The sequence below is a fragment of the Bos javanicus genome, chromosome 14, assembly GCF_032452875.1.
Source record: "Bos javanicus breed banteng chromosome 14, ARS-OSU_banteng_1.0, whole genome shotgun sequence".
In the NCBI taxonomy this organism is placed as follows: domain Eukaryota; kingdom Metazoa; phylum Chordata; class Mammalia; order Artiodactyla; family Bovidae; genus Bos; species Bos javanicus.
Window position 1 is genome coordinate 24,687,037 of NC_083881.1, and position 26,618 is coordinate 24,713,654.

Genomic DNA, 26,618 nt, shown 5'->3' on the forward strand with positions numbered 1-26,618 from the left:
TTAGTTCCTCTTCACTTTCTGCCATAAGGGTGGTATCATCTGCATATCTGAGGTTATTGATATTTCTCCCAGCAATCTTGATTCCAGTTTGTGCTTCTTCCAGCCCAGCATTTCTCATGATGTACTCTGCATATAAGTTAAATGAGCAGGGTGACAATCTATAGCCTTGACGTACTCCTTTTCCTATTTAGAACCAGTCTGTTGTTCCACGTCCAGTTCTAACCGTTGCTTCCTGACCTACATATAGGTTTCTTAAGAGGTAGGTCAGGTGGTCTGGTATTCCCATCTCTTTCAGAATTTTCCACAGATTATTGTGATTACCAGAGCATAAAAGAAAGCATGCATGTGTACATGCTCAGCCATGTCTGACTCTTCTCGATTCCATGGACTGTAGCCTGCCAGGTTCCTCTGCCCATGGGATTCTCCAAGCAAGAATACTGGAGTGGGTTGCCATTTCCTCCTCCAGGGGGTCTTCCTGACCCAGAGATTGAACCTCTGTCTCCTGAGTCTCTTGCAATGGCAGGCAGATTCTTTACCACTGAACCACCTGGGAAGCCCAAAAGAAAGTATACAAGGATATATTCAGAGATGTAGTACATATATACAACGGAATATCACTCAGTTATTAAAAGGACTGAAACTGGGTCATTTGTAGTGATGTGAATGGATCCAGAGTCTGCAATAGAGTGAAGTAAGTCATACAGAAAAACCAACATTGTATATTAACTCCTATATAAGAAATCTAAAAAGACGGTATAGATGAGCCTGTTGGCAGGGCAGGAATAGAGACCCAGATATAGAGAATGGACATTCAGACAAAGGAGTTGAGGGGAAGTGGAGGGTGGGATGAACTGGGATATCAGCACTGACACACACATACTATCATGTGTAACACGGGCTTCCCTGGTGCCTCAGTGGTGAAGACTCCGCCTGCCAATGCAGGACACACAGGAGACCTGGTTCACTCCCTGGCTTGGGAAAGTCCCCTGGAGAAGGAAATGGCTACCCACTTCAGTATTCTTGTCTGGAGAATCCCATGGACAGAGGAGCCTGGTAGGCTATAGTCCATGGGGTTCCAAAGAGTCGAACATGACTGAGCACTCACATGAATGGACGGATGTGTAAAACAGATAGCTAGTGAGAAGCTTCTACATGGCACAGGGAGCTCAGCCTGGTGCTCTGTGATGACCTAGAGTGGTGGGATTTGGGGGATGGGATGGAGGTCCAAGAGGGAGGGGATATATGTACACACATAGCTGATTCACTTTGTTGTACAGCAGAAGCTAACAAAACACTGTAAAGCAATTGTATAAAAAATAATAAAAATAAAAACTACAGTAGCAAAAACAAGAAAATATTCAGAAATATACAAGTATCTGTTAACTCAATTTTTGAGGTGTGGTTTGCCCACCTGAACTTTGTTTCAGCTTAAGTTCATTCATGGACTTTTGAGAGGCATTTAAGGCATCCCAAGTCCATCCTCGACCCATCAGACAAGGTGAGTTTCCACTTCCAGGGCACCCAGTTCCCTCTGTGACTCAGAAGCAGCTGGAGACCCTAGCTGGTCATGTAAGGGCATGATGAGGGGACATCTCTGCACATCCCCGCATGCTCCTGCCAGGAGGAGGGGTCACCGTGGGTCAAGCTCAGGCAGGGGTAGAGAATAGAACCTGAGCGACAGTGCAAAGTCGAGTCCTGGGTTTCAGCCAAAGACAAGAATGAGCCTGATTATATTACATATTTAAGATTCTCTTTCAAAATGAGGAGGCAAGAACTTCTCTTTGTCACAAGAAATCGATTTCTTAGCTACCGTTTCGTCTCAGCACAAATATTCCCCTGCTAGGTCCTTTAAAATGCCATTTGTTAGAGCGATTACAGAATGAATTCCAGTCCCTATTTAATTCTTTCAAAAATCATCTTTTGCTTTTAAAGGATATAAAAAAGCATATGGATGAGCATATTAATCACAGCTCCTATTTCCAGGGCCTGAGTGAATAGAAGCGTTTATGTTAATGGTGTATGTGGCTGAGCATATAAGTCTGGGAATAGTCCCGATTACCAAAATTATCTCTTCTACTGCAACAAGAAGATGACTGAAAGAATAAATTACTGTCACAGCATACCCCATCCAGGCTACCTTGTGGAGGTTAAACTGTTGCTCTTTGAATTGAGGTTACAGAATTTATATTCTGTAACACTGCCAGTCACAACACTTAAGCCATGACAGAATCAGCCAAAATGTTGAGCCACCTTCTTTGGCTCTGGTTCTGAATTAATTCAGAAAGTCCCAATTGCATCTACTGTGGCCCCCTGGAGAATCAAACCTTATAAAACTATCCCTTATTTACTTACACTGAAATCTCTTGCAATCAGTTCCTTAGTGGAAAATTGGCACCAGTTATTCACAGGACAACACATATCTCTCACACATGGGCCACCAAGACACTGGATGTGAACACTGAGCAGATGTAAATATAACAAATCAGGTTGGGGATGGGGGAGAGCTACTGCACACTTCGATGGCCTGGGTCCCTGAAGACTATTTAGAGCTAAAGAAGGGGAAGCCGTCTTGGGATTGACAAACTAGTCAGTGTTATGTATCAATGTATCAAAGTCACATTCATCAGGACAAGAACAACTGTCTCCAATTTCCTGTCTACTGTTTTCCCTTCCATGAGGTAGGACAGACTCTTTTCATCATGAGCAAAAAGGATGCTTGGATCTATATACCATTTCCAGAGAGGAAGAAAGTCCCATTTCAGAGAGGAAGAAACTCTGAATTACCATCACGAAAACAACCAACTTTTTTAAGCCAGTTTTAAAAACACTGTGAACAACTCACTTGTTTTTTCTACCAGTAAAAAACAAACAAACTAACACCTAATTGGGCTTTCGTGGTGGCTCAGACAGTAAAGAAGCTGCCTGCAATGCAGGAGACCTGGGTTTGATCCCTGGGTTGGGAATATTCCCTGGAGAAGAGAATGGCGACTCACTCCAGTATTCTTGCCTGGAGAATCCCATGGACAATGGGGTCACAAACAGTCGAACACGACTGAGCATGCACGCACAAAATACCTAATCATCTATGAATGCCAGATTAAGACCATGAGAGCCTAAAAGTGAACAGAACCTGGACAACAGTTTCTGCCAGGTTTTTATCTGAGGAACAAGAGTTAGGAAAGGCTTCTGAGATGAGAAGCGTAACCTGTAACATGGGGAGCTGAGGTCTCACCACATTATGGCATATTTCTTCAACTTATCAGAACAAAATGGTGGTAAGCACAGAGACCCAAATACAACACATTAAATTGCTAAATGGGGCTTTTTTATATAATAGGAAATTCTTTTCTAAAATGTCTTGGATTTGGTAGCATATCATCGAAATAAGTTGTCTTTTTTTTGCAACCTTGAGACGACACCCATCCTTCTACTTTGCAGTAGATTGACTCTGCTCAGCGCAGACACACGTTTAACCAAATGAGCAGAAAGAACCCGCTTCACGTGAAAGGTTGAAGATGACAAGCAATGGGGACCTGTGTCCCTGAAAACCCCTTCATGACCCCGAGTTCATTCAGACTTACGGAGAAAAGGAAAAGGAGTGATGATTTCATACGAGAAGGTTTTCTCAGTTGAGAGACTCCATAGATTCTTCCCTTTCCCCCCAGGGTCTGAATACAAAGAAATGAGCTTGCATTAAAACCAGACAGATTTCCACTGAATATAAGGAAGAACTTTTCACCCATTACGATGATGAAACACTAGAATAAAGTTCTCTGTGAAGTGTTCAAGTTAAATCTCTTTCCCAGAAATATTAAAGAAGAAAATAAAAACTATCCATCATGAATGATTTAGACACCCCTCTGGATGAAAACAGCAATTTCTCAGGGTCCTTCCATGGCCCAAATCTCCTATGTGCCTTAGTCATCCTTCCCTCCTCCTAGCTACAGAGGGAAATGCCTTCCAAGGACAGTGGAAGTAACAGGGGCATTACTAACAAGTGTTCACATTTATGCCTCTTGTCTCTGCAACACTACAAGGTAAGCATCATTATTTCCAGTTTATAGGTTCTGAGGCTCAGGGAAGTCAAGACGCTTATCAAAGATCACACAGAAAATAAATAACAGTCAGCATCCTAACCCAGGGGCTTCACTTACAGGAAAATCTCTTGCAATCAGTTCCTTGGTGGAAAATTGGCACCAGTTATTCATAAAACAACACACGTCACACACTTGTGGTACCAAGGCACTAGATGCCGAATACTTAGCAGATGTAAATATAATAAGGGGCTTCCCAGGTGGCTCAGTGGTAAACAATCCACCTGCCAATGCAGGAGATACAAGAGACCTGGGTTCAATCCTTGGGTCTGGAAGATTCCCTGGAGTAGGGCATGGCAACCCACTCTAGTATTCTTGCCTGGAAAATTCCATGGACAGAGGAGCCTGGCAGGCTACAGCCCACAGGGCTGAAAAGAGCTGGACACAGCTGAGTGACTGAACACACACACACATCCTAACCCAGGGCTATCTATGAACAAGTCTGCATGACCCCATGGATAAGCCATGCCTTACTCTTCCAGCATGCTGCCTTATAGTAACCACTGGAGGCTGACCCCTCCACCCATGAAAACTCTCCAGGACACCCTCCAAATGTGCCACTTCTAATCCATACGATATAACACGGCATGCCTGGAAAACTAGCAAACAAGTATAAGACCACGAATAAAAAGAGAAAGATAACTGATAAAGACAGATTAAAAAAATAGAAGTGAAAGATCAATGAACACACACTATACCACATCCTCTACTACCCGAGATCTCATGAAATCACAAAGAATTCACTAGGTTCACAAACTAATGTGAAAGGAGAAATAAATGGTACAGCCCTAGCAAAGCCTGAGAAAATTGCCCCATGATTTCTGCAATGAGAACGTGTGAAACTGAACAACTGTGCTAGGGCATTGTTCTATTTCTTCCGCTCAAAGAAACAGGGCCCTCCAAAGATACAGTCCCGTCTGTTTCTCTGAGGCATTGGGTTACCACGGCTTGATAACTAAAGATTCTTTATCACTCCCTTGTCATTAACCATTTGCATTTGAGGTCAGGGAAGGAGGGAGCAGATCCCTTTAACACAGACGCCCCACAGGGATAATCCCACCTGTTATGAGCATTAACTAAGCGTGGGCTTGGTAACTTTCCCAAGAAACATGGCTCCCTGACACCTCCCCAGACTCACCAGCTGGCCGGCCCTGGATCCCTGCTGCTCCCTCTGGCCAGGTGGCCTCAGACTGGAAGTTACTTGTGAGAACTCTTCATGAAATGCATCCCCCAAATATTCTTCATTTGCCTTGGAACATGTTTGCAAAACACTCCTAAAATGCTCAGCCAGCAAAACACCATTTCTGTTCTGTACCTCTTTCAACATTAAAATGAACAACCATGTGCTGAGAATTTGATGCAAAGACTAATGAAAGACTCACTCTGCCTTCCTGAAGTTAATGACCATAGCCACAGAATAATGTGGAGCTCTGATAACAGGACCCAGCAGCTGCAGGGAGTGGAGGAAAGGCACCTAACCCAGATCACACTCTCTGGGAATGAAGCTGGAGCAGAGCCTTCCATATCAGTCCACTCAGGCTGCCATAAAAATCATCACCAACCTCTGCTTACACAATAGACATCTATTTTCTCACAGTTGTTTGAGGCTGAAAGTCAGAGATCAGGGTGCCAATAGAGATGGTTTCTGGTGGGAGCTCTCTTCCTGGCTTTCAGATGGCTGCCTTCTCACTGCATCCTTGTCAGAAAGCAGGGACAGAGGGAGAGCTCTCTGGGGTCTCCTCTTATAAGGACACTAATCCTATGGGATCAGGGCCCCACACTTATGACCTCATTATTTCCTAAAAGCCCCACCTCCAGATATAGTAACATTGGCAGGTTAGTGCTTCAAAGTAGGAATTTGGGGAGGTCATAACAGGGCTTCCCAGGTGGCACTAGTGGTAAAGAATTCGCCTGACAATACAGGAGATGTGAGTTCGATCCCTGGGTGTGGAAGACCCCCTGGAGTAGGAAATGGCAACCTACTCCAGTATTTTTACCTGGAGAATCCCATGGACATGGCAGGCTACAGTCCGTAGGGTTGCAAAGAATCAGACATGACTGAGTGACTGAACAATGCAGTCTAGAGCACCGTCAGAATGACAGGAGAGTCCAGGTCGTGGGCAGTCCAGGCAAGGAGAGCTTCCCAGGCTAATATGCCAGTGAGCACAGGCTGAGAGCCTCAGGCAGCAACACACATCAAGGATGTTCACCCATCCAACGTAGCTGACATAGAGGAGGATGTGATGAGAGACAGCACAGGGAACATTCTCTAAGCAGTGTGCATTTTATCATGTGGGCAGTCAGAATTTTTGCAGGACTCCTCATTAAAAAGTTGAACAGATTTGTATTTTAGGAGAAAAACAGTTGATCCACATCTTAAGAATAAGCAGAAGGACAAAGAGAATTGGAATTATGGACCCAGGCCATAGACACTGCAATAATTCTGGGAAAGACACTAAGGGGGGTTGCCAATATAGTAGCAATAGACAGGAGGATGAAGTGAACATTTGAGAGTCATTAGGAAGCAGAATGGCAGGAATGGATGGCCAGTGGAGAGAGTATGGAAGGGAAGGATAGAGAAGAATCCTAGGTCTCTGGAAGGGATGCCTGAGTGATATTTGTGTCTTTATTTTATCATTATCATCAAGGTCAAACCACATCCTTTGCTTTTCTGTTGTTGCTGTCGTTCCGTTCACGGGTGGTAGACTTCACGTGACACACTAGTGGGCCTGGCATGTGGATCAAGGAGTAAAGATGATACAAATCACAATCAGTATAACATTTGGGGTTTAATACTTAATGATGGTAGAAAATTTAATGAAATAAATAACAATATCACAATTTGAAGCCCCGTGTTAGAGATATTTTGTGCGTTACACTAAACAATGGGTAATTATAGGAGTTTATACTTACTAAATTAAACCGACATCCCTCAAATATTGTTTCACACATAACTGAAGTGAACATTATTTAACATAAGTTAAGTGAAATTTGCTCAGTCGTGTCTGACTCTTTGCAACCCCATGGACTATAGCCTGCCAGGCTCCTTTGTCCACGGAATCCTCCAGGCCAGAATACTGGGTAGCCATTCCCTTCTCCAGGGGATCTTCTCAACCCAGGGACTGAACTCAGGTCTCCCGCATTGCAGGGAGATTCTTTATCATCTGAGCCACTAAATAAATGTATTAATAAAATATTTTACTTTTCAATTACTTTGTCATTGAAATCCAATTCATACTTTTTACTTATAGCTCAGCTCAACTGAGTTAAGTTACATTTCAAGGACTCAATAGTCACGCATTGCTAGTAGGTTCCATATTTGACAACAGCATTCCAGAAAAGTTCTTGATGCAAGCATTAGATATCAGCATTAAGCTATTAGTTGTTAATCAAAAGGTTAAAGTAATCACTTATTATACAAAATATGAAACAATGAGTGTCGTTTTAAAGAACAAATAATTATTTTAAATTCTAGCTTCCCAAATCTATGTAACAAGCCAAAGATTAATGCTTCTGATGTGTAAGTAAATTTTCTGATGCATTGCTTATAATGCCATCTGACAACATGTGAGTGCCCAGTACCTGATTAGACTGTTTACCTTGTTGAATAGAGAAACAAGACATCCTCTGCCTTCAGAGACTAGTGAGGACTTTAGGGGATAAGAAGACATCTACTTTCATTACATGCATAATCTTGTTAATGAGAAGAGCACGGGAGACTTGTAAAGCTCCGTGGATATCAGATGAGGCAGTGAATGTAAATTAGCTTTATTTACCAATATTTATTTGTCACAAGTATAATAAACTGGCTCAAAACAAATTTGACAGTAATCCTGGGATTATTACTAACACCACTTTAAGTCTTTTTCAACTCAAATGATTTTAGGTAGAAGAGAGTTTTGAACAATGTTGACTCCATGATGAAACACATGATTAAATATGTGTTCAAATTTTTCTCTTGGTGTAAAGAAAGCAGTGAGTTGCAATCTTCCAATCTTTTTTCTGGCCAATTGTCACGGCTCATGAGTCCTGATGTATATTATAACCTATACCTATAAACCATCTAAAGAAAAGGCAGCTTTTCATTCCATGCAAAGCAGAAACCAGAGGCCTTACTGTATATTCATCCCAGGAGGATGTTTTCTCACCATGGCCTTTCAATGTCATTCCTGAGTATAGGTCAGGGAAACACCATCCATGTTTCCCTAACACCTACATCTTGAACCAATCCAAACAGGAACCAAGCTTGGGCTTTTTCCTTCTCCATCAGCTGCTCCTAAGGGATCCCTCATTGGACAAAAAATAAAGCACAGGGAGACATGATGGTACAGCTATCACTGATGACATGGCATCCGGGCTGCATGTTCAGCTTCTGGAAACACAGCCAGTTGTAGTCCAAGGTCAAGTACTCTGTCTCAAACAGGGTCCAGTAGCTTCCCTGGAGCTGTTTATCAAAAGGTCTATATGGTCTGATTGCCATCTATATGTCTTCCTTGGAAATCAGATCTTATGTCTATTTTGTACAAAATTTGGGATTTTGCTATTGAGTTATATGCTTTCTTTATATATTTTATATCAGTTCAGTTCAGTCACTCAGTCGTGTCCAACTCTTTGCGACCCCATGAATCGCAGCACGCCAGGCCTCCTTGTCCATCACCAACTCCTGGAGTTCACACAAACTCACGTCCATCGAGTCTGTGATGCCATCCAGCCATCTCATCCTCTGTCGTCCCCTTTTCCTCCTGCCCCCAATCCCTCCCAGCATCAGGGTCTTTTTCAATGAGTCAACTCTTCGCATGAGGTGGCCAAAGTACTGGAGTTTCAGCTTTAGCATCAGTCCTTCCAAAGAACACCCAGGACTGATCTCCTTTAGAATGGACTGGTTGGATATCCTTGCAGTCCAAGGGACTCTTAAGAGTCTTCTCCAAAACCACAGTTCAAAAGCATCAATTCTTTGGCACTCAGCTTTGTTCACAGTCCAACTCTCACATCCATACATGACCACTGGAAAAACCATAGCCTTGACTAGACGGACCTTTGTTGGCAAAGTGATGTCTCTGCTTTTGAATATCTTATCTAGGTTGGTCATAACTTTCCTTCCAAGGAGTAAGCATCTTTTAATTTCATGGCTGCAGTCACCATCCGCAGTGATTTTGGAGCCCAAAAAAAGAAAGTCTGATACTGTTTCCACTGTTTCCCCATCTATTTGCCATGAAGTGATGGGACCAGATGCCATGATCTTCGTTTTCTGAATGTTGAGCTCTAAGCCAACTTTTCCACTCTCCTCTTTCACTTTCCTCAAGAGGCTTTTTAGTTACTTTTCACTTTCTGACACAAAGGTGGTGTCATCTGCATATCTGAGGTTATTGATATTTCTCCTGACAGTCTTGATTCCAGCATGTGCTTCTTCCAGCCCAGCGTTTCTCATGATGTACTCTGCATAGAAGTTAAATGAGCAGGGTGACAATATACAGCCTTGACGTACTCCTTTTCCTATTTGGAACCAGTCTGTTGTTCCATGTCCAGTTCTAACTGTTGCTTCCTGATCTGCATACCGGTTTCTCAAGAGGCAGGTCAGGTGGTCTGGTATTCCCATCTCTTTCAGACTTTTCCACAGTTTATTGTGATCCACACAGTCAAAGGCTTTGGCATAGTCAATAAAGCAGAAATAAATGTTTCTCTGGAACTCTCTTGCTTTTTTGATGATCCAGCAGATGTTGGCCATTTGATCTCTAGTTCCTCTGCCTTTTCTAAAACCAGCTTGAACATCTGGAAGTTCATTGTTCACATATTGCTGAAGCCTGGCTTGGAGAATTTTGAGCATTACTTTACTAGCATGTGAGATGAGTGCAATTGTGCGGTAGTTTGAGCATTCTTTGGCATTGCCTTTCTTTGGGATTGGAATGAAAACTGACCTTTTCCAGTCCTGTGGCCACTGCAGAGTTTTCTAAATTTGCTGGCATATTGAGTGCAGCACTTTCACAGCATCATCTTTTAGTTGAAATAGCTCAACTGGAATTCCATCACCTCCACCAGCTTTGTAGTGATGCTTTCTAAGGCCCACTTGACTTCACATTCCAGGATGTGAATCACATTCCAGGATCACATTCCCGGGTCTCCTTCATTGCAGGCTGATTCTTTACCATCTGAGCCAGCAGGGAAGCCCCTATAGTTTGTATGTTAGTCTCTTATTAGATAAATGATTTGAAAATACTTTCTCCCATGAAATGCCTTTCCATTTTGGTGACGGCTTCCTTTTCTGTGAGAAGTCTTGAGTTTAGTATGGTCCCACATGTTCGTTTTTGCCTTAGTTGTGTTTGTTTTTGGATTCAAGAAAATCATCACCAAGAGCTATGTTAAGAATATTATCACACATACTTTCTTCTAGGAGTTTTATGGTTTCAGGTCTTACATATAAATCTTTAATCCATTTTGAGTTAAATTTATGTATGATGTAAGATAGTGGTCCAGTTTCATCCTTCACACATGGCTGCCCAGTTTACCCAACACCATTTACTAAAGAGACTGTTCTTTCCCCATTGTATGTTCTTGGCTCCTTTGTCATAAATTAATTGCCCACATATGTGTGGGTTTATTTCTGAGCTCCCTATTTCATTCCATTGATCTGTCTGTTTTTATACCAGTAACATATTATTTTAATTGCTGTAGCTTTGTAATATAGTTGACATCAGGGAACATGTCTCAACTTTTTTCTTCTTTTGCAAGATTGCATTTGCAATTCAGCATCTTGTATGATTCCATACAATTTTTAAGGTTTAAGAAGAATGGGTAGGATGGGCACTGTCCTATCACTTATAAAGAGTTAGTAAACATCTCTGATAACTAAGCGATCATAAAACTGGTAGCAGAAAAAAGAATACACAGGAAAGAACAGAAAGTTCTTCAAAACTGACACCCAAAAACAAAATTTAAATGTATAACTGACAGAAGATGGAGTCTAAAACGAAGAACCCGATGATTCTGAGTACCTATTTCCCAGATAACAGTTTTAACAGTATTACAGGGAAAAGGGATGGAAAGCAGATAAAACCCTATTAGTAGTGGCAAACTTTATTCAAGAGAAGAATTGAACAAAGAAAGGCCTCCTGTGATCTTGGAAAGGAGGAAATCAACTAAAGACATGAATTCTCTCTAAGGTCATGTGAACATTTAATGTGATACTGACAAATTACTAACAGATTTTTTTTATTACATAAACTCGTTCAGAAGTCCACATGAAGATATAAACAAGGGTAAATATCCATAGACTGGAAGACTATGAAAAAGAAAAGTACTGAGGGGAAACTAGCCTTACTAAATACATTACATATGAATAGTGAGATTAAGGTAAAAGAAAAGCAAATCCAGTAATATAACCAAATTCACATGGCTATTTAGTATACAAACAAGGTTATATTTCACACTAATGGTGTGGCCACAGGACTGGAAAAGGTCAGTTTTCATTCCAATCCCAAAGAAAGGCAATGCCAAAGAATGCTCAAACTACCACACAATTGTACTCATCTCACACGCTAGTAAAGTAATGCTCAAAATTCTCCAAGCCAGGCTTCAGCAATATGTGAACCGTGAACTTCCAGATGTTCAAGCTGGTTTTAGAAAAGGCAGAGCAACCAGAGATCAAATTGCCTACATGTGCTGGATCATCAAAAAAGCAAGAGAGTTCCAGAAAAACATCTATTTCTGCTTTATTGACTATGCCAAAGCCTTTGACTATGTGGATCACAATAAACTGTGGAAAATTCTGAAAGAGATGGGAATACCAGACCACCTGATCTGCCTCTTGAGAAACCTACAGGCAGGTCAGGAAGCAACAGTTAGAACTGGACATGGAACAACAGACTGGTTCCAAATAGGAAAAGGAGTACGTCAAGGCTGTATATTGTCACCCTGCTTATTTAACGTCTATGCAGAGTACATCATGAGAAATGCTGGGCTGGAAGAAGCACAAGCTGGAATCAAGATTGTCAGGAGAAATATCAATAACCTCAGATATGCAGATGATACCACCCTTATGGCAGAAAGTGAAGAGGAACTAAAAAGCCTCTTGAGGAGAGTGGAAAAGTTGGCTTAAAGCTCAACATTCAGAAAACGAAGATCATGGTATCTGGTCCCATCACTTCATGGCAAATAGATGGGGAAACAGTGGAAACAGTGTCAGAATTTATTTTTTGGGGCTCCAAAATCACTGCGGATGGTGACTGCAAGCCATGAAATTAAAAGACACTTACTCCTTGGAAGGAAAGTTATGACCTAGACAGCGTATTCAAAAGCAGAGACATTACTTTGCCAACAAAGGTCCGTCTAGTCAAGGCTATGGTTTTTCCAGTGGTCATGTACGGATGTGAGAGTTGGACTGTGAAGAAAGCTGAGGCCGAAGAATTGATGCTTTTGAACTGTGGTGTTGGAGAAGACTCTTGAGAGTCTCTTGGACTGCAAGGAGATCCAACCAGTCCATTCTAAAGGAGATCAGTCCTGGGTGTTGTTTGGGAGGACTGATGCTAAAGCTGAAACTCCAGTACTTTGGCCACCTCATGCGAAGAGTTGACTCATTGGAAAAGACTCTGATCCTGGGAGGGATTGGGGACAGGAGGAGAAGGGGATGACAGAGGATGAGATGGCTGGATGGCATCACCGACTAGATGGACATGAGTTTGGGTAAACTCCGGGAGTTGGTGATGGACAGGGAGGCCTGGCATGCTGCGATTCATGGGGTCGCAAAGAGTCGGACACTACTGAGTGATGGAACTGAACTGAATGGTGAAAAGATAAGCTAGTCAATAATAGATAAAAAAACAATTACACTGATACCTGAAAACTTACTTGAATCTGTAACTCACACATTATACCCAAAAAAAATTAACATTAAAAATTTTTGTGAAAAAATGTAAATTTATTAAAATATTAGAAAAATACTGTGAAAGAAGATTTTTGTTTTTACTTGGTTGCTTGTGTATCTCTTTTGGTTTTGGCAACTTCAGAGTCAGGAAAGCCCGTCTAGATGACAGATGACCCCACGGCCAGATGTCACAAAATCCACAATTAATTAAATCAATTCTATAAAAAAAATTTTTAAATGTATTCAAAGGAAAACCACTGCAGTCAAAAGATAACAAACTGATAAAAAACGTATTTACTATAAGAACTCAATTCTATCAAGACGAAAAGTATAACCCGCTCCCAAGAAAAATGAAATTATAGTAACATTTTTAACAGGCTGGCAGTAATCAAAGTGTCCACCTACCATTTTGGTAATGGTATGGGGAACATTCACATCCTCTCCCATTGGAAGTAGAAACTGGTACAACTTCTGTAGAAACTTGGTAACAGCCACTGAATTTTAAAATGTCAATGATCTCTGACCCAGAATTTTAATTTTGGAAAGTTGTTCTTCAAATGCATAGGACATGTATAAAGTTGTTCAGTGATGAATTATCTGTGATAGAGTTATTGAAATGTTTTTATAGCAATAAAATAGACTAACAGCTTAAAAGAACAAAATCACTGTACATATTTGTAATGAAACCAGTCTCAAATCGTTAGGTAAAATAACAAGTGCAGACCATTTGTGTAAGGTTGGAAGAATACATGTGTAAATGCTTATATAAGCATTAAATATCTCTGAATGATATAAAAGAAGCTGAGAACCATGAATGTATCAAGAGAGAGGTCCTGGTGGCTGGGGGTATAAGGAAATCTTTCATTTTTACATTGTGAAGGTTTAACGTTTGTACCATGAACACGTTGATAAGTGTGTTGGTGTAAGAAAAGACCACTTACTCAGTGGTAATAACCACAGTTGTTATGGTAACTAGTCTTGGTTCATCCAAGTGGAAAATAGCTGAAAAAAAAAATCACTTAAACTGTGGGAGATAAAATTAAACTTTCCATCGGACTAATTTTATGTAAATTCATACTCATTTTTACTTTTTGAATATAGTTTTTGGACTCTCCTGCCAAATGTATGAAACAAAAATGTATCAAGAAATCTAATATCCAAAATCATTGCTAATGTTATGGTGTTCAGTTCAGTTCAGTTCAGTTCAGTCACTCAGTCGTGTCCGACTCTTACCAAACAGTTAATATAATTTTTTTAAATGTTAAAGTAACTACTCAGTATTCCATGAAATTGAGTACTGCTAATGCATACTAGGCTTCCTTTGTGGCTTAACTGGTAAAGAATCCACCTGCAATGTGGGAGGCCCGGGTTCGATCCCTGAGTTGGGAAGATCTCCTGGAGAAGGGAAAGGCTATCCCTTCCAGTATTCTGGCCTGGAGAATTCCATGGACTGTATAGCCCATGGGATCGCTGAGTTGGACACAACTGAGCGACTTTCACTTTCACTTTGGAATGCACAATCTCTTTGAGTCTATGGCCAAATAAAGGTAATGAGTCTGCAGCATTACAATTTAGGCTTTCACGAAAATTTCACATACCACCATCTTCTGCTCAGTTTATGAAATTTGCAGTGTCATGTGCTAGGTAAATGCTAACCCCCAAAACCTGGAGCCTCAGAGTGGAAAAGTGAGATAGAAAGAAAAATAAATGACCAGACATGTTAATTATTAATATCTTGTTTGGGGAACAAGAGATGAATCACATATGAGAATATTCAGTTATAAAACTCAAACCATGTGTAAACTACTTCTTCCCCGAGTCCTCCAACAGCAGTGTCTGTAACAGCACACCATTCACAGCTAGACCTTGGTGTTCTTCCTTTGAACATAAACAATTTCACAGAACATCAACATCAGACAAGGTCACTCTGTGAGCATGATAAAGCAGTCAAAAAACAAGGCCACTTTATCATCTTATCTAAGGACAGACAACAGCAAGGTCACTGTGAAAACCACAAACTACGCAACACCACCTCTTCCGACTGATGTCAGTGACTGATAATTCTTTACTAACTACAGCTTTGACCACACTCATAGCCTTCCTATGAAGATTTATTAAGATAGCTAATTATCCCTGCTTCCAGAGATCCTCCACTCCAGAACAAAGATCTGGTTCCTGAAACTTCCCCCCAAATTATAGAACACCTTGCTGACAGACCCAGTGCTCCCCATACTGTGCGGTCTCCCTCACTGTAATGAGCTACAAGCCCAACTTGCTCAACTAGAGTGTAATCCTGGTGGTTTTGGCTGGAAAGACAAAAGAGTCATCTACACTCAACAATGCACATTCTCCTTCAGTTCTCTCTTTTATGCATATCCATCAGGCTCTCATCCATACTGAGCCCGTGAAACCCTCTTGTCAATGGCACCAGTGATTTCTACATGATATTCAATGGTCAACTCCCAGTCCTCCAATACTTGACCAATCTACTGTTGCTCAGTCGCTCAGTCATGTCTGACTCTTTATGACCCCGAGGACTGCTACACGCCAGGCTTCCCTATACTTCACTGTTTCCTCAATCTACTGATCTGCATTTGCTGCCAATCACATCCTCCTACTAACATTAATTCATCACTTGACTTTCACAACATGTAATTTTCCCTTTTCCTGCCAGTCACTCCCCAGTTCTTTTATGGATTCTGCCTCATCTCCCTAACTTCTAAACATTATGTACCCAAAGGCTTAGGTCTCTGACTAAGACATCCACCATCCCACCAAGAGCATCTGTGAATGAGCTTATGGTAACATGTTTTCCGGTGAAAACAGGGTGGATTTGATCCTTGCTGATGAAGAATAAGTTTTTAGGTGGGACATTCAGTAGATAACATGCTGGTGGCATTTTTTAATGTTTGAGAGGAACTGCCATTTTAGATAGCTTTGAAAAGTGTGCTGAGTGTTAGATTTATGTTTTTAGAAGAAATTACATTTAGAAAGTAATTTTACTCCTAGCTAAAATATTTTATTTCCATAATAAAGATATTTAGAATAAGCTTGAGGAATCATTCCAAATGAAATGATAGAAGTTTATTTCAACAGTTTAAAATATTGTCAACATGCTTAGTCTATCCCACTAAACTTGGGCCTGAGGCTTGCAAATCATTCGGTTGTCATCTGTCCAAAATAAAATCTTATCTTTTGAGACATCTGCGTAAGAAGTTAAGATGCTGAAGGACATACAATTATTCATTGCTATTGTTCTCAGTTTGAATAGAAAAGTAGAAGCAAAATAGCCCTATTTAAGATCATCAGGTAGTGGCTGATTATGTACTGTATAATTTATGATAAGAGCTTGGTTTTTTTTTTTTTTTTCACATTTTCCATGGATCACTCATTTTAACTTAGATTCTGACTCATTTAAGAGCAAAGATTATACTTTCATTTGAAAGTTTCACAGTAATTCCCTAGTTATACCAAGAATCCTGATTTAAATTTATTGCCCAGCACTGCTCTTGAAAAACTCTTAACTACCGAAGATTTCATCTCAATTACTTACCTGAAGTGAAAGTGAAAGTCACTCAGTCATGTCCAACTCTTTGCAACCCCATGGGATTCTCCAGGCAAGAATACTGGAGGGGCTTGCCATTCCCTTCTCCAGGGGATCTTCCTGACCCAGGGACTAAACCTGGGTCTCACACATTGCAGGTGGATTCTTTACCATCTGAGCCACCAGGGAAGCCAAAATTATCTACCTACCAGTGTATATTTTGGAAAGCATTGATAATGCCACTTCTCAGTTCCTTTGGGGATGTCCATACCTAATAAAAATGCCATGGATGAATTGTGAAACACTCACAAAGACACTGGACCTTACTAGACCATGTATTTATGGGATAAGAGATGGAAAACCAAGAAAGGGCTAGTAGACCCGTCAGATACAACCTTTGCCTTCTAACTCTAGAAAGGTAAATGGGGCCACAGCACAGTGACAGCATCCTCTGGTTTATATCACAACCTGGAAGCAGTACGGAAGCTATTTAAGATTCAGAGGGAGAAATTCCAACACTCGATTTCTTCTCTCTATATTCCTGCTCTTGAGTGGGCAGGGCAATTCAGGGGGTCGACTGATGTGATCGGCAGGAATGCGCTTTCCTCATTCCTTGTTTCTCCTTCCACTGGCTTGACGCTGACGGGTGTGATAACCCTGGGGGCCATGTCCTGGAGATGGGGTTTCAATACTGCCACCTACAAGGAATCAACAACACCCATTTTGAAATCTGAGTGAAAGATTAACTTTTGTTGTGTTTGAGCCATTACACTTTTTCAGGCTATTTGTTAGAGTTAATAATGCACCTTAATAATAGAAGTGTGTAGTTCTATGACAGGCATCACTACAAGGAAATGGTTACAGATATGCAAAAAGATTCATGTGCAAGGATGTTATTACAGCATTATTTATGATAGTAAAGCAAACTGGAAACAAACTCAAGGTCAGACAAAAGGTGGTTAGGTAAGTAAACATTTATGACAAAATAGTTCTAAGCATTTAAGATAGATTTTAAGTCAAAAGATGTAACACCAATTTTAAAAGAAACTGATTAACACTTGCAAAGTAGTTGCCACCTTGTAGGCAGTCTTCTTTCTAACCACTTGAATCTTCACAACAACCCTGTTACCTCAGTTTTATGGAAAGAAAACTGAAGCACAGAGGTTAAATAACTGACCTAAGGTCACACAGCCAATAAATGGCAGAGCTAAGAAATGAACAGGTAATGATATGTGAACACATCTATTAGATATGAAGATTAAAAGGCAGAGAGCAAAGCACATTTACATTCTTATCTTGATTATTTTGTGTGAGTGGGTTGGGTCAATTGCAGGTCACTCATTCATTCATCCATTCATTCAGAAATATTTACTGAGGGCTCACTACATGTGAGTGCTGCTTTGAAGCAGTAAAGAAGACTGACTTCATAAGCTTCCCATACAAGCAAGAGAAACAAAAGAAATAAATAACATGTAATAAAATGTCATTTGAGAAGTGCTATGAAGTAAAGCCAGATGAGGAGGTAGAAGCTGACGTGGGGGCAGGGGGCACCACCTTAGGAAGGACCATCAGAGAAGCTCTCTAAGGAGGGATTGTTTGGACGAGACACAGAAGTGGGTCATGCAGAGTTTGGGGCAAGGATTCTGTTCTGGGCAGAGGGCAGGGCAAAATACCAGGAGGTGGGAACAAACCTGAGTGTCTGAGGGATGGCAGGAGAACCAAGGTGGCTCTAATGAAACGCATAGAGGAGAGAGGGGAGGACAGGAGGCTGGTGACAGGTAGGCCCAGTGTGCACAGGGCCATACAAGAGAGGAGCATGGCTTTGTTCTAAATGTGATGGGGGACTCCCCTGGTGGTCTAGGGGTTAGACCCACTGCAGGGAGCACAGGTTTTATCCCTGGTCAGGGAACTAAGATGCTGCATACAAAAAAAAATTTTTTTAATAAAATGTATGTGATGGGAGGTATTGCAGCTTGAGTTCCTTAGGATAGACGCTAAGATGGAAATGTGTGGGTGAGAAGTTTTGGGGAAGTGGTCTCAGGCATCTATAGCTACAAAGGGTGGGGCTTTTCCGATGGCTCAGTGGGTAAAGAATCTGCGTGCAGTGCAAGAGACAAAGGAGACTTGAGTTCAATCCCTGGGCCGGAAAGATTCCCCTGGAGGAGTAAATGGCAAATCACTCCAGTATTCTTGCCTGGGAAATCTCACTGACAGAGGAGCCTGGCGGGCTACAGTCCATGGGGTCACAAAGAGTCAAACATGACTTAGCAATTAAGCACACACAGAGCGTGAAAGAAGCAGGACCTGGCAGATGGAAAAGGGGAACTGTGATGCAGTGCACCCCACTGGGAGCTCTGGAGTTAAAATGGCCAATACTACTCAGTCTTTATACCCCGCACCAACCATCAGTGGATTCAGGCTGCCATGAAGGTGATCTTGGCTGAGGTGACTCTCTTCAACAGAGCAATTCCTAAAGAGCGACTTGCTGAGGGCTGTTAGCTGCCAACTGTCCCACCATCTGGGGGAAACAGTGCTTCGGTCCCGGGGAGGGGTATCTGGGCAACACACCAGAGCATCCACTACAGGAAGCCATTGGAGGGTTTTGAGTGAGGAGTGACATGTTTTTAAGGATCACTGGTTGCTGTGTTGAGAAATGGTTGTATAATCAAAAGTAGAAGCAAGGAGACCAGTGAGAAGGTGAGTGGCTTGGCAAGTATCCAAACAACTTCTTGGCTAGTGATAGCAGAGAATCAGAACATCCATTGGAGAATTTCATTTATTCTTTTAACATGAGCAAGAATGTCTGCAGAAAGTTATACATATCCCTGAAGGCACCATCAATCCCCATTCAGACAGAGACAATGCCAGGATCGCGTCCTGCAATTATAATAAAAATTGGTCCAGAAAACTGAAAATCTTAAAAAGAAGGACCTGAACCATAAGGATGACTTTGCTACATCCCTTTAAGAAAGTTGAGAAATGATGTAGCTGTTCATTGAAATTAAGGACATAGACAAAAGAGGAAGTGCCAATGTTCCCACCTGGAGAAGAAGCCATGTTTGGTCCAGGCTACAGAAAACTTTTCTACAATAAGCACAGCAAGAGGCATCAATGCAAAATCCTAGACTAAAAATTTAACACTAAGTCATCTGGTGCATGAACTCATTGGGCTTCCCTGATGGCTCAGTGGTAAAGAATCTGTTTGCCAATGCAGGGCATGAGGGTTCGTCCCTGAATCAGGGAAGATCCCCTGAAGAAGGAAATGGCAACCCACTCACTCCAGTATTGTTGTCTGACGGGCTACAGTCCGTGGGGTTGCAAAAGAGTTGGACATGCCTTGGCCACTAAACAACAACAACATGAATTCATCATAGATTAAATTAGTAAATATTTTGCCAGTTTGGATCTTAAAATAGCTCCCCTCAAGAAAGTGGTTCTGAAACTTTTCTATGTGTGAGAACCACCCTGGATGCTTGTTGAAAGAAGTTCCAGGCTTCATCCTCAGACATGACACAGGTCTGCATGTCGTTCAAGCACCCAGTATGATTATGAGGGAGAGGGCTGATGGACAGTCCTTGAGAAACACCATCTTAGGGAACAGTCACCACAAGGCAGGAGGCAACTTGCATTCTAATGTGGCTGACCAGTTATCTTGGCAAGTAGAGCCATGACATGCAACTGTGAATGAATCTGTGGTTGCTGTCACCATAGACAGCCTCTGCCCAAAACAGCTGCATGTCATCCTTCAACATGCCTGGTTTAAAGTACCCCTCAGTCACAAAGTCCAGCCCCCAGTTCATCACATGAGCGCCAGAAAAGAACTCAGCTGAAAGTGACTAGCTGAAGGAAGTGCTGCAGATGAAATCACAGGAAGACAGGTAATCAGTTGGACTTATTGCCACATCTGTTACACTGTATATGAAAGTTTGGTTTCACACCCAAAGTGAAAGAAAAACTTAAAATCTCATAAATAATACATTGGAGAGAGAAAAGTTGTTCTAATGTGGTGTCCAGAGAAGCCCTGCTAAGATAAAAGGTTCTGTTCAGTGTTTATCTTGCTGGTGAGAACAGGGCAGCAGTGAGGCAGAGTTGTAATTGACCCAAAAGCACATATGAGAAATGAACCAAGGAGACCATGCATTTAAAAGTCTCGAAAGAGAGTTAGGTAGCAGCAGGGTAAAAGTCCAGCCAATCTGCAATTCAAGTGACATGAAAACATGTTTGATTCAATATACTGATGTACTGAATTTGTATCACATTCAACCTTTTGTTCCAGTGTATTTGGCAAGGTGCAAAAATAAATTTGAGGTTAAAGCTTTAGCATCTTGTCTCTCTGAGACACACAAAAGGATACAATTAAACAGAACAGCTGGTTAAAAGCTTTATTGGAACCTCTAGGAAGCCAATACATTCTACCACTGAGACCAGAAGCTGAAATCTACACTAAATATTGAATTTGTAATCCAAGATTCTTATTAATTCTGTTCAACATAAAGTCCAGTCTTCTTATAGACTATACAACTAATGTTAGAACATTTGTTTGATGGTTATGTGAGCAGACATTTAAAACTGCCTTCTGTCCGAAGTTCTGTTATTGAACATAAAAAGAAGAGAGAAAAAGATTGTCATTAGACAAAAGGCTGGTCTAGGAAATTATATTTAGTATAAGATAGTCAACTCTTAATCATCTATAAGAATCAATAAATAAGGCAGAAGAAAAATAATTGATATTTGACTTTGTTACAATATTATCTTACAAACTATTTTCTCTTAAAAACTATATTTAAGCTATTTTTTTGACTCATTTATCCCAAGCACAACTATAAGGAATAGAGACTGGCCCAGAAAAGATTGTGTCAGGACTAATCATGTTGGGAATTACTGCTTACCCTTGATAACCAGACAAGAATATGAAAGTTGAATATAGACCCTCCACTTCTATCCTTGATAGACCAATTAGGACATTTGCCCGCCCACCAAAAACAACCACGTGTGTGCATCCTCAATTGTGTCTGACTCTTTATGGCCCCATAGACTGTAGCCCAGCAGGCTCCTCTGACCATGGGATTTCCCAGGCAAGAATACCCTCTCAAAAGCAGGAAAAAAAATGTATAAAGCAACTGCTTTCAGCCATTGGGAAAAAAACAGAACCAAGTTCTAGACTTCTAATAAAGCCTCTTCTGCCAAACTCAGCCACAGGTGACCACCCAAAGGATGCAGAATTATAATCCTTAAGACAAGGAAAACACACAAAATAAGCTCCACAATAATCCCGATTTCTGCCTTCTGTGGCTGGGAGGGGAAGCCCATTGGACACAGCAGTCTCGATGAATTGAGATGAACTGAACCAAATTCTAGACTGCTGAGGCAGCTGGAATTTGCAGAGCAAGATATTAGAGAAGTGGGAAAAGCACAGAGGCTCCCTACAAATCTGCATGTGGATTTCCCAGGTGGTCCAGTAGATAAGAATCCGCCTGCCAATGCAGGGGACACGGGTTCAATCTTCACGGGCTCTGGGAAAATCTCACATGCCATGGGGCAACTAAGCCCGTGCACCACACCTAGAGAGTAGCTCCCGCTTGCCACAACTAGAAAAAGCCTGTGTGCAGCAGTGAAGACCCAATGCAGCCAAACATAAATAAATAAGTAAATAACCCTGCATGCACTTTGAGTCCTTGGTCAGGGACTGTGCTAGGCATCTGCAGGGTGTGTCTGCAAGTGCGCTCAGTCATGTCTCTCTTTGCAGCCCCATAGACTATAGCCTGTCCATGGAATTTCCCAGGCAAGGATACTGGAATGGGTTGCTATTTCCTTCTCCAGGGGATCTTCCCCATCTAGGGATTGAACCCATGTCTCTTGCGTCTCCTGCATTGGCAGATAGATTCTTTATCATTAGTGCCACCTGGGAAGCCTGGAAAAAAACTCTAAAAAGCCAAAAAGATTGTGAGCCTTATCGCTGAGACCTTCATGGTGATACCAGAGGTTACAGGGTACTGAGAGACATTGGAGGCCCCATTTAATCAGAATCATCTGCTCATTAAGCAGCCACATCCTGGATTAAGAGCCATGCCCTAGGACCAAGTTCATCATACTACATTATGCTTTCTAACTTTCCCTCACTTCCTTCTTTCCTCTTTGGATGGGGTTCCTATGAATATGACCAGCCAAAACAAGCAGATTGTGAAACTAATCTGTTAGGTTTCAGTGAAAAGGGAGAGACCTTCACTTGGTGATTGAAATCAGGCTAAACAGTAGACTATGGAAGAACCCGTGCATCCTTCTAATAAGGCCTCTTCTGGCAAACTCAGCTACAAGTGACCACCCAAAAGGAGGCAGAAATAGAATCTGTGAAGCTACAGAACACCAGTTTTGGCAATTTGACCTCTAATGTGAGTTCTGTGTATCAAAAGAGTGAATTCACTGTGACAGAAGTGTTTTCTGTCATTTGTGTGCTGGTTCAGAGTCCATCAATCCCGCTTGCCAACAGAAAGCCTCTGACAAGGTCATCAAAAAAGTCGCCCTTAAGTGACTGGTTGCAGACGATTATTACATAAGCACTTGGAGCTGGCTGTGAAGTGAAGTGTTGAAGGCCGGTGGACACTAAACAGTCCTAGAGATGGGAATTTCATGCTTAGAAATGGAGAATAATACCACATTTGTCCTGTTGAACAATCATTTGCCAACAGAATGCAGTTTATCACCAGCAGAATACAGAATCTGCTTGCAGAAGACAAGGACTGCATTATAACTTCATGCTACTGACTAGACTTTGATGTTTCTGTCCTAGGGACTCAAACCAATGATCACATAACTGTGCTCTGAATTAATTCAGGTACAAAATAATCACATTTCCTTTAGAGTTACATGATCACTGTGCAGGCAAGTGAAGCAAAGACACGCCATGTAATTAGTTTGTAAATGTGTGACTCAAGTCTAAGAATGTTATTTGCACATAATAAGACAATTTAAACTCTCCGAACAAAAATAATCATTTGAATTATATCACTACTCACATCGCAAGTTGGAGAGGTACAATGACATGGAAGTTTCCTAGTATTTCAGCAGAGTGGACTGTGGGTAACTTCTAGGAAAAACTTGGCTATGTGACAAATACCAGCTTTGAAAGTTCACTTTAGGGAAGAGAAATGATCTTTTGGGATGTATCAGGTGCCATTCTCCCAGCTTACTGACTTCTGTCATTAAAGAGAATCCAGTGTCTATTTATTCTTGGAGAGATTTAAGAGGAGTCTCAGAGTAAATAACTTATGTTTTTATTCTTCCTATTGTTCTCCAAATCTGGCTTTCCTAAAAGCCGGGTGAAACACTGGTGATTACTTATTAAACTGGCACTATAAGAAAACATTTGCAAAAAAGAATTATTATTAGAATTTCACAGCTTCATTGGGGAAATAATTTACATACCACAAAGTTCATTTATTGTTAAGTGTATAATTCAATTATTTTTAGTAAATATGAAGAGCTGTGCAACCGTCACCACAGCCCAATTTTAGAACATTTCTGCTGCACTAAAAACTTCCCTCCTTCTCATTTATAATCTCCACTCCCACCCCCTCAGTCCCATGCAACCACTGATGTGCTTTCTCTATATTCTCTATCTCCTCTGGGAAATTCATAAAAATGAGATCAACACTGAATAGTCTTCTGTGTTTAGATTCTTTTACCGGGTATAATGTTTTTGACATTCATTCATGTCACAGCATGGGTAAGTAGCTCTTTCCATCTTATTCGTAACTAATCTTCCACTGGAAGAAGATACTACATTTTGGTTATCTGGTGAGTGACTAGTTGACAGATATCTGGATTGTTTCCAGCTTGAGGCTATTACGAATAATGCTATTAGGAACACTGGCACAAGTTTTTATGTGGACATCAGTTTTTAGTTCTGTTCAGTAGACACCTAGAAAGGGAATCAATTGTTGGATTGTGTCATACATTTGTGTTTAATTTTTGAGGAATATGCCAAATGGTTTTCCAGCGTGGTTCTACAATTTTCCATGCCCATCAACAATGTACAAAAGTTCTATGTGTTCACATTTTCATCAGTCGTTGGCCTTGTTGGTCTTTTTTATTATAGCCCTGTGTATGGGTATGTGGTAGCATCACACTGGGCTTTAAAAGTGCATCTTCCCTAATGATGACAGTGAGCATCTCCTCCTGTGCTTTTCCGCCATTCCTATCTTCTGTTGGAAAGTATCTATTCACATATTTTTTCCCTTTTTAAAATTAGGTTCTATTTTTGAAATGGTGAGCATGAATATACTTTTATATATATCTGGATACAAATCCTTTATCTGAAAATCAGAGGATGAGATGGTTAGACAGCATCACCCGCTCAATGGACATGAATTTGAGCAAACTCTGGGAGATAGTGGAGGACAGAGGACCTGGCGAGCTGCAGCCCATGAAGTGGCAAAGAGTCAGACACAAGTTAGCAACTGAACAACAACATTTATCCAAAATATGATAGGCAAATATTTTCTCCCCATCCGAGGCTTGTCTTTTCATTTTCTTCATGAGCCCTTTATTCCTGCTTTTAAAAACTCTTACTGAAGTATAACTGACCTACAACACTACGTTAGTTCCAGGTACATAACATAGTAGTTCAACATTTCCATACATTTCAAAATGATCATCACAATAAGTCGAGGTATCATCTGTCACCATGCAAGTTATTACAATATTATTGTGTATATTTTCCTTACTGTATTCATGGGGCTTTTTAAAGAGCAAATGTCTTTACTGTTGTTGAAGTCTGAAATCTATTTTCTTACTTACGAATTGTGCCTTTCATACCATAAGCTGGACATCTTTGTCTAACCCAGAGCCACAATTTTCTCTTATACTTTGTATGGAAGTTTCTTTGTGTTGGGTCTTCCATTTAGACCTGGATATCATTTTGAGTTAATTTTTGCATACGATGACCAAATTCTAAGTTCATTTTTTCTGCATATATATATATGTATCTAATTGTCCCAGATTAGGTTGCTGAAAATGCTATATTTAACTCATTGAAATGTCTTTGCATATTTCTCAAAAATCAGTGGACCAGTCCTAGAATGGCTAAAACAAACTTAAAAATAAAAAGAGAATGAAACGGAAGGAATAAAACTATTCATTATTAAGACAATATACAGGCTATAGTAATTAAAACAATGTATATTAGAAGAGCTACTAAAGAAATGGAAACCAAAACAATGAGATATCACTACATACTTTCAGAATGGCTACATAAAAAAAGGATGACATCACACTGGAAAGGATGACAAGAAATTGGATCATTTGTACTTTGCCGTTGGGTCTGTAAAATGGTACAGCTACTCTGGAAAAGTTCACTGGTTTCTTAAAAAATTAAACATGTAACGATCATAAACCCACCAATTTCACTTGGGCATTCATCCCAAAGAAATGAAAACATATGTTCACTCAAAAAACCTGTACACAATTGTTCTTAGCAAACCTGTTTGTAATAACCAAAAAATGGAAACAACCAAAGTGTCCTTCAACAGATGACTGGCTGAACAAATTGTTGGTACATTCATTCCATTGAATACTACTCAGCAATACAAAGGAAAAACTCTTGATGCATTCACCAACTTTGATAAACCTCCACAGAATTATGCTGAGTGAAAAAATCCAATTCCAAAATGTCCCCTGTATATGACTTCACGTATCATTTATACAATGTATGTATATAGCATTCTTGAAAAGACAAAATCATACAAATGAAGAACAGATTAGTCATTGCCAGAGGTCAAGAATGGAGAGAAGACAGGCGGGTGTAGCTATAAAAGGGCAAAAAGAGGGACCCTTGTGGTGATGGATGTGCTGTGCATATTGACTGTCTCAATGCCAGTATCCTAGCTGTGACATTCTGCTGAGTTCCCATACGATGTCACCTTTGGGGAAAACTGAGTAAAGGCTGCCCAGCATCTTCCTGTATTACTCACTACAACCACATGTGAATCTAGAATTATCTCAAAGCAAACATTTTTAATTATAAATAATTAACTATTAGTGTAATTGTTTAAGAACTCTGAATTCTGCCTTGTTGATTTACATATTTATCTTTATGCAAATTTAACTCTTGATTACTGTGTCTTTA